This window comes from Berghia stephanieae, chromosome 2 (genome assembly GCF_034508935.2).
Source record: "Berghia stephanieae isolate SIO BIC M18660-M18661 chromosome 2, UCSD_Bste_1.3, whole genome shotgun sequence".
In the NCBI taxonomy this organism is placed as follows: domain Eukaryota; kingdom Metazoa; phylum Mollusca; class Gastropoda; order Nudibranchia; family Aeolidiidae; genus Berghia; species Berghia stephanieae.
Genome location: NC_088361.1, coordinates 26,205,843 through 26,215,842, shown reverse-complemented (window position 1 = coordinate 26,215,842; position 10,000 = coordinate 26,205,843). Strand labels below are relative to the sequence as shown.

At 34.0% G+C, this 10,000-nt stretch overlaps 1 protein-coding gene across 1 annotated transcript in view; it reads right to left on the bottom strand.

The window, feature by feature from the left end:
- LOC144964584 (uncharacterized) overlaps window positions 1-5,200 on the bottom strand; it is a 174,101-nt gene extending 168,901 nt beyond the window's left edge. Inside the window, exon 1 of the mRNA XM_078899022.1 lies at window positions 5,086-5,200. The gene's annotated coding sequence lies outside the window, so the exon portion shown is untranslated. The remainder of the gene's footprint in view (window positions 1-5,085) is intronic.
- Window positions 5,201-10,000: the final 4,800 nt, after the last annotated feature.

Genomic DNA, 10,000 nt, shown 5'->3' with positions numbered 1-10,000 from the left:
ACGTTCATGATGAAGTTGAAGACTCATACGTTTAGGTCATGTTTCGCTTATGAAATATATTTGTTCTCTCTCTCTCTCTCTCTCTCTCTCTCTCTCTCTCTCTCTCTCTCTCTCTCTCTCTCTCTCTCTCTCTCTCTCTCTCTCTCTCTATCTATCTATCTATCTAACTGTCTACCTATCTATCTATCTTTCTATCTCTATCTCTCTATTTCTCTTTGTAAAGTGCTTTGAGTTCAGCACGTTTAGTATATATTGCGCTATGTAAAGGCTCATGTCTTTTTTTGTTTCTCTCTATGTGTTCATGTGAGTATGCGTGTATGTGTTTGTGTGTGTGTGTGTTTGTGTGTGTGTTTATGTATGTGTCTATGAGGATGAGTGTGCATATTCATTTGTTTATGATTGTATCCAAAGTTATGAGCTACTGTAGATGACTTTGCCACTTTTATGTCATTGCTATGGCCCCAGAGTCAGTATTATAACGGGTCACGTTGCGCAATAAATACGTTCTTGAATATCATCATTTTTATCATCATCATCATCATCATCATCATCATCATCATCATCATCATCATCATCATCAACATCATCCTCCTCCTCATCGTCATCATCATCATCCTCATCGTCATCATCATCATCATCGTCGTCGTCGTCGTCATCATCATCATAACATCATCATCGTCATTATTATTATTATTTTATTATTATTATTATTATTATTATTATTATTATTATTATTATTATTATTATTATTATTATTATGTTTATTATTATTATTATTATTATTATTATTATTATTATTATTATTATTATTATTATTTATTATTATTATTATTATTATTATTATTATTATTATTATTATTATTATTATTGTTATTATTATTATTATTATTATTATTATTATTATTATGTTTATTATTATTATTACCCCTTTACCCGGTCTGAACAGGTACCAAACGTTTAAATTATTATTGATTAATCATTCAATTAATTAATTAATCGATAAAAAAAATAAAACTTATTTTTACGACATTCTGTAATTGATTGAAATATCCTTATCTTCAAAATTAAGGATGTCCATAAAACGGTTTTAATAATATTATAATTGACAGTATTGTTACAAATTAAATACGCTTCCAGTATGATGTTTTATGAATTGGCCACGAATGTGTTATAATGACCTTAATGAGTGAACACAATATTACTACATTATGACATTTATCTTTTCAATTGAAGAGTGCTTTTCCATAACTCCCTAACTCCGTTTTTTCCCAATTTTAGATATTGAGGATTATTTCCCCTAAAATTTCTCTTTCGAAATATTATGTTATCATATTTAAACTTCAAATTCACACAAATCTAGGGAAATTCTTGTGCCAGTTGATGCTTAAAATAAAATTTACGTTTCAGTTTATTTCATGGATGGAAAATCTCAAAAAAGAGAAATCTTGATTTAACGAGTTTTGGAAAACCAGCCTTCAATTGATCATCAATACTTTCTCGCTAACCATTTTGTACTTAAATCAATTCTATTATCATGTAAGACAAGTAATGTCAATAACCTGACATTTCGTTAGCCTACATCTGATTGCATTGTTAAAACAATCTTGATGTCATTAAGAATAGGTCGCGAGCTAGGTGCACATATTAGTAGGTCTGATAACCGAACATCATTATGGGCTTGTTTTAACATTGTTGTAATGGGGGATATTTTACGTTGGTTTCCATTACAACGATGAGTCCATAATAATGTGGGTTATCAGACCTTCAAAAAAAAATACGTCGACGGTTTACGACGAATTATTCCATCCATTTTCTTTGAATCCCAACCACACTGCTTTAAAATCAATAAAATCGTAATTTCTCCATACGATTTGGCCGAAAAGAAAAAAGAAGAATCAACATTCCACTTCCTCAAATAAATTTAACACACAATAAGCCAATCTCAGGGACATTCTGTCAATGCTTCCAACTACAACAAACATACCCACCCAATCCACTTTCATCCATTCTAACCCATTTCCTACTACACCACTGTGCACACTGACAAAACAACGTTGAACCAGTTAACTGTCCTACTCTAGAAAAACGCGTATCTTGAAATCTGGTCAGAAAACTTGTCCTTCAAATATCGATCGATTAAAGTGACCCTCATCTCGTTTGGAAAAAAACTCTCGAACCTTTTGCCAAGATGAGGGTAATTTTGATTGATCGATATTTGAAGGACGAGTTTACTTGCCAAAATTTTAACACATGTTGTTTTTTTTTCCATAGTACGACAGCATAGAAAATACCGTGTTTGAGACAATCAATTGATTAAGATGTCCCCTAATTTGTGAAATAGTCTTGAACTTGCGACATTTAAAGAAAGGTTAGAGTTTTTGTCAAGTTGGGGTGGAGCTGATCTTTCTCTTAAAAAAAATTAATATGAACATTTGTATAGCGCGTCCAATGGATTTACCATGCTCAAAAAGTGCTTCACGATGTTTCATTTTCTCTCCCAGCAGTCTATAAGAAACCATATTTCCATTTCATACAGTGCCAGTAGCCTGTTTTACTAATACTCTTACAATATCCGTCAATGCCTATAGTCAGGTACTCATTCACATCTGAGTCGAGTGTTGTATGTTTATAGTTCCTTTCCCAAAGGTCACAACATTGGGACTAGAATTCTCCATTGCCATGCTTAATGAAATAAATAAAAATAAAATTCCCTTTATTCATCCCATAGGGGAAATTTGTCCCTAGAGTCGATTTCAAGGGAAGACTGGGATAACTCAGGCGTCAGCCGCAGTGCAACGCCCGTAATTGATCTAGGGCGAGGTGACTTGCTGAAGGCCACACAGCGCAGCGGCGGGCAATCGAACTCGGTATCTTTCGGGTACGAAGCAAAGACCGTACCGCTGAGCCACGCCAACATCCTTGACTTTAATGAGAAGACGTGAGACTGTACAGCTGTTATAACGGAGAGCCACACATTCTATCGATATCAATATGATTCAATAGTCTGATGTCACGCCGCACGGCAACGCGGCCATCTTGATTCTAAACAAAGAAAATCATTATTTTTAATTTTTCATGCTGGCTGGAACATATTTTATATGCCTTGTGATCAGAATGTGTAAAAGTCAAAACATGATCAAATTTATGGGGGTTTTTTTCCTCTGGATACCCTTGATGCTCGCCGGAGAAATATTAGATACGGGCGTCAGTCATTGTTCCAATAGTTTAGAGCCAGTGTTACTAAGTTACCATGCGTCATTAGGAAGGAAGTGACGTTACGACTATTGAAGAATATTCGAATAAAAAGATTCCAAGAAAAATGGAAATGAGAGGATTTGTCATTTATCAGAAGCATAGCTCTCGGGAACGAGGGATCTTGTGATAGAGTCTTGAATAGATAAATATAAATAGTTTTTAAAAGAGTCATTGTTATATCGGATTTAATTTTGAAATCTATCTGACATCGAATTGTATATATGGTTGTATTGTGACTATAGTGAGTTGATAATAATTTACCTAAGATGCCTTTAACAATGTCTTGTTACAAAACAGCCCAGGAACAAGGTGTAAAAACTAGATTGTAGCAAAAGTCGTTTAAGTAGTAGTGGTAGTAGTAGTAGTAGTAGTAGTAGTAGTAGTAGTAGTAGTAGTAGTAGTAGTAGTAGTAGTAGTAGTAGTAGTAGTAGTAGTAGTATAATAGTAGTATATAGAGAGTAGATAGTAGGTAGTATAATAGTAGTGGTAGTATAGCAGAGAAGAGTAGTAGTAGTAGTAGTAGTAGTAGTAGTAGTAGTAGTAGTAGCTAGTAGTAGTATTAGTAGTAAAGTAGTAGTAGTAGCAGCAGCAGACAGTAGTAAGTAGTAGTAGTAGTAAGAAGATAGTAGAGAGATAGTAGATGAAGAAGAAGAAGAGGAAGAAGAAGAAGCATAAGAAAGAAGAAGAAGAAGATGAGAGAGAGAGAGAGAGAGAGAGAGAGAGAGAGAGAGAGAGAGAGAGAGAGAGAGAGAGAGAGAGAGAGAGATGGTAAATTTCAAAGAATAAGAGAGATAACAAAAAAACAATCAGAAAGAAGGACACGAATAATGTCATGTCTTACAAATCATTTTCTCCACAAAATGGCTTATTACGATAGACGGTTGATGTGCGTAAAACGTCAATGGTTTGGGAAGGGGAAGGGGGATTGACTGTCTCAACGAGAAAATGAGTAGGAAAAACAAGAAGAAAGTTACCCTTTGGATGAAAAGTAGGAGAAGAACGAAAAATGAAGAGATGATATATTATTATGACGAGGATGAAAATAATGATGATAATGATGACAATGGTGAAGATGGTAACGATAATTGTGACAACGAGAACAGCAATTATGAGGAAAAGAAATAATTATTTGACAAAAGAACTTTTATTTCATTTGGGAGCATAACACACACGCACACGCACACGCACACGCAAAGACACACACACACACACACACACACACATATATATATATATACATATATATATTTATATGTATAAATGTATATATAGTATATATAATATATATATATATATCATATATATGTATATATACATTTATATATATATATAATTATATATATATATAATATATATATATATATATATATATATATATATATATATATAGAGAGAGAGAGAGAGAGAGAGAGAGAGAGAGAGAGAGAGAGATGGTGATGATAATGATGAGAAAAAATGAATTAAATCAATAATAATAATAATAATAATAATAATAATAATAATAATAATAATAAATAATAATAATAATAATAATAATAATAATAATAATAATAATAACAACAACAACAAATATATTCATGACCAATCGCTTCGAAACTGTATTATGTCTAAATGATCCTGATGCTTAAATTTCAATTCAGAGTTTAACTTGTGAAATTAAAAATATTTTCTTTACAGAGTGTAAGTTTTGTTTCATTAACTCACAACATTAATAATTAATAATTCTATTTTCATTATGATCTTCAATTTAGTTTTCTTTATCTAGTCCATTTCGATATAATACCATACAGACGCGATGGGTCACATTTAGTTGTAATTTAATTAACTCACATGCAAGAAGTGTAAATCAGTAAATCACCAAACCGATCGCAACGTATGTGGAGAGTAACCAAAAGCAAATGACACCATAATTCCACCTTAACTCCTCTTCCATTCCATTGCCTTCTATTCTCCCACGTTATCAATTCTACCACTTAGTACGAAAGGGCCCCCCAAATCGATGCTAGACTCGGCGAGAGAAAGAGAGAGAGAGCGGCGGGGGGAAAAGGGAGAGCGAGATTGAGAGAGGGGAGAGAAGGGGCGGGGGGTGGGGGGGGGGGTCGATTAGTGCCAAGTGGAGAAAACAACAGTGAGTTCCTGATTAGAACCGGTGCCAATCGAGACGGTGGACGTGGATAATATAGGTACTTTTTTTCACACAAGCCGCATTGTGTTGTCCTCTGTACTTTTCCAAGAACGTCTTGCCATTGTGGCGTGTATGTATAAAGTTGTGACTATAAACTAGTAAACAAAAAAGTTAAAAATAAATAAATAGTGAATAGGCCGAATGGTTAAGGCATTGTACTCTGACCCGGAAGGTTCCCCCGTTCGAGCCCCGCTTCAGGCACTTTCGTTTTTTTTCCTTGAGCAATATCATTAACTCCCAATTTGCTCACTTGGACAACATGAGGTGATGTCTGTTGACATCAGATATCTTGTTTGATGCATTATCTATATTCCTTCGTGGAATGCCTAGGCAACGATACCTGCCTTATGATGTCGATACCTTATGATGCCTCGCGCCGAGCGAGAAGGGCATAATAAAAATATACAAAATAGATGAATATATGAAAAAAAAATATAAATAGATAAATATATAAACGAATAAATACATAAATGAAAAATAAATAAATGAATAATTGACTGAACTGCTGTCTTGACTTCTATATAGATCTAGACCATTTCCATCAATTTCACATGACCAACACGATTTATAATGCTAATTATATACTGATTTATAATACATAGCAATCTGGGGACAGGGCAGCTCAGCGATATGTTCTTTGCTTCGTACCCGAAATGTACCGAGTTCGACTACCCGCAGTGTTGTGTGGCCTTGAGCAAGTCACCTAGCCTTAGCTCACTTTGCGGCGCTGCGCTGCGGCGGACGCCTGGGTTATTTCAATCTTCCCTCGGAAAAGACCCTAAAGAAAAATTTCCCCGTAGGGATGAATAAAGGGATTTTTAAATTTTTATTTTATTTTTTTATTTTGTTTATTCCCCTAGAAGGCCATTTGGAATTAATTTCTATTTCATACAGTTCAAGTCTCAGCAAAAGAGCGAAGAAGAGTGGGAGAGATGATTTGTGACAAATGGAAAAAAAAAACACCACACCCATGTCCGGCACAAGGCCAATATTTTGTAAAATCGCTTAATAAACGTCATGTCTTATCCTACATTTTTTAAAATGAGCTTTTACATAGTGCAATATCCACTAATCGTGCTCAAAGCGCTTTACAGGGGGTCCCTGGCCAACAGCAACACTTAACATGTATTACGGGACATGACGCCTGTTAGGCGATTTTATTTTTTTTTCGGACAGAGACAACGCTGTTAACGGCCAAGTACTCATTTTACACCTGAGTACGGTGAGAGAATGTGAGTAAAGAGCCTTTATTCATCTATGCGCCGAGCGAGGCTCGAACCCAAGACCTTCTAATCCGAAATCGAGTGTCTTACCACAAGCGTTTTGAGCACATTCAATGGATATTGTGTTCTATAACTGCTCATTTGATTTATATATATATATATATATATATATATATATATATATATATATATATATATATATATATATATAAGAAGTTCGTGGAAAAGCAAGGCTGACAACGATGGAATAAACAGATAAGATAAATCAATAATTTCAAATTATGAACATTTCGCATTTCCAGAACGTATCTATGTTCACTATTGATAAAGGGTAATTTAGTTCTCCAGAAGGTCAAGCAGTACAAATTTCAATTTTACTCTATTTTTCTTCTTAGTCTCTTGGTGTTTTTGTATAAGTATACTTATCTGTAACAAACTAAAACCATGTACTCCTGTGGCTCAAGGTTACAGAGTCTCATTATGTCACAAAACGTTCATGCTACCATAAATAAATAAGTGTAAAATATAATGAAAACAAAATATCAAAAAAATTATACAGCGCAATATCCACTAAACGTGCTCAAAGCGCTTTACAAGGTGTCCCTGGCCAACAGCAACACTTAACATGGAGGACGTGACATGACGCCTGTTAGGCGATATTACAAAATTTATTTCGGACAGAGGCAACGCTGTTAACGGCCAAGTACTAATTTTACACCTGAGTACGGTGAGAAAATGTGAGTAAAGAGTTCTTTTCCTAGGACTCAACCATGCGCCGAGCGATGTATACAGGCAAAAACAACCATTGTTATGCGGTTTGAATTATGGTAATTAATCTGAAAATTAGGCACATTTTAGTGACCAAAACAATACGCCTCGACAGTCGTAACGTCACTTCCCTCGTAATGACGCATGGTAACTTAGTAACTGGGTCTAAACTATCGGAACAATGGCGGACGCCCTTATAAAATATTTCTCCGACGAGCATAAAAGCGTATCCAGAGGAGAAAAAAAACATTATAAATCTGATCATGTTTTGACTTTTACACATTTTGATCACATAACACATAAAAAGCCAACATGAAGAATAAAAAAGTACAGATTTTCTTTGTTTAGAACCACGATGGCTGCCGTTGCTTGACGATGTGACATCAGACTATTGAATCCAATTCGGACCGGTCTCTGTCATACTAATACTGTATTACGATATTTGACCGAGATCAAAGAATATAATCAATAATAGATTGAGTCGAGAATGGAATGATCGAGTCGACGAGATGGGTTTTTTTCGAGGTCAATAAGTTGCCGGGTTCGGTTATGTTTTATAGATAATGTGCGCTTGGCTAAGAAACTCACAACATTGCCATCCGGAAGAATAACGGACAAACGCACAAAACTGTGTGTCACCGTGAACTTTTATAGTCTGGTAAATACAATTTAGCGAGAATTACTCATAAACATGGATGACAAAAGATAACAAAGACTAGAGTGACGTCAACTTCATTCTATCTATAACAGATTATTTTCATATCTAAGAAAATTTAAGGAAACAAAACGGTAAAATTGGATGGACCCGATGAATTCTTTGCGCACCACGTGATCAATGTATCAGACAGGACTATTTATCTGACATGTGTTTTGATAGGAACAAAGAAGAAACGGAGCGTTATAATCAATTTTATCTATTACTATTAGGATATGAGCACGATATTAACCCGCTGTCTGTGACCCACGTATTATTTTATCTCTCTTTTCATTGGCGCTAGCCTACTTCGTATGCAAATAATAGAGAATGGTCAGTGTCCAAGTTAGAGACAACAATAGGGGAAATCTCGCCCCGAGTTCGTCTTTGTGCAAGGTCACGAAGCAGGGAGAGTGGAAAACAGATAAATATAAATATTATAGATAATATTCGGAGACGACTTGTGAATGATATTTACACTGCCTTACATTGACAAAACATCTTTCCAAATTTTGGAGAAAAAAAATATTTACTTCAAATATTAATCGATTACAGCGACCCTCAGTTTGTCTCATGGTATCAAACCTGAGACTTCTTTGAAGTTTAAGGTTCAAAATGTTTTTAAGATGAAAGTAATTTAATTAGACTATTGATATCTGAAGTGAAAGTTTTCAGGCTACAGAGAACAATGTCTATTTTGAAGAAAAAAAGGACAGTGTAATAAGTAGATTCCACCAATAAGATAAAGGATGCGCGTAATATTGTTATGGGGCAAACGTATTATTTAGATAGAATCATATACAGTTTCCAAATAATTAGCACTCACGAGACATTTAAACGCTGGAGACGGCAATGCGAATATTATAATATTTTTGCGCGCGGTCTTCTTGGGCATAAGTAGTAGATATCTACGAATAATTCAACACACGACGTGTCCTTTATAAATTGGAAACTTGGTTCCGTGTGGCCCCTTTGGAGAATAAATTAACTAAACCATTATGAAGCGCAATTTTGTTTATTCATTTATTTATTTATTTCATCGTATATTTATTCAAAAGTAGTTCCTGTCTTGATATGACATGGTCATAAATGTATCTTGCATTATAGACCGTTCATCCCTAAGCGCATCACCGATTTTTAACCATAGCTGAAATTTTTTTTGTAGCGTATGAAATACAGCACCGAGCCTTTTAAGGCGATTGCGTAGGATTCATTGAAATGTCACCGCCAGATCCACACCACAGGAAGCCTTCGAAGTTGAGGTCATTAGGGTCAGGAGTACAAAACATTTCTTTTTCATCGGTTAGACAATTCGTTATGTCACGGATCGTAGAGGTAATAAGTTGTGATGTATATATGTAAGTTATCATCATCATCATCATCATCATCATCATCATCATCATCATCATCATCATCGTCATCATCATCTTCATCCTAATCGTCATTATTATTATTATTATTATTATTATTATTATTATTATTATTATTATTATTATTATTATTATTATTATTATTATTATTATCAGTATTATCATTATTATTATTATTATCATTATTATTATTATTATTATTATTATTATTATTATTATTATTATTATTATTATTATTATTATTATTATTATTATTATTATTATTATTATTATCATCATCATCGTTATTTCTATTATTATGATGTGCATTTAATCATAAAACTCCTCAAATAGAGTATCTCTGACTCGAGTCAGTGTCTCACTATCGGTAAACGTTGAATTATTTTTCTATCAGATATTAATGCTATATGTTTTAGAAAAATACTACCAGTCCTGCCCGCCATATCAATCGTACCATTACACCTAACTGTCCGTAGCATTAAACATGAATTGCTTGATTGGTAGA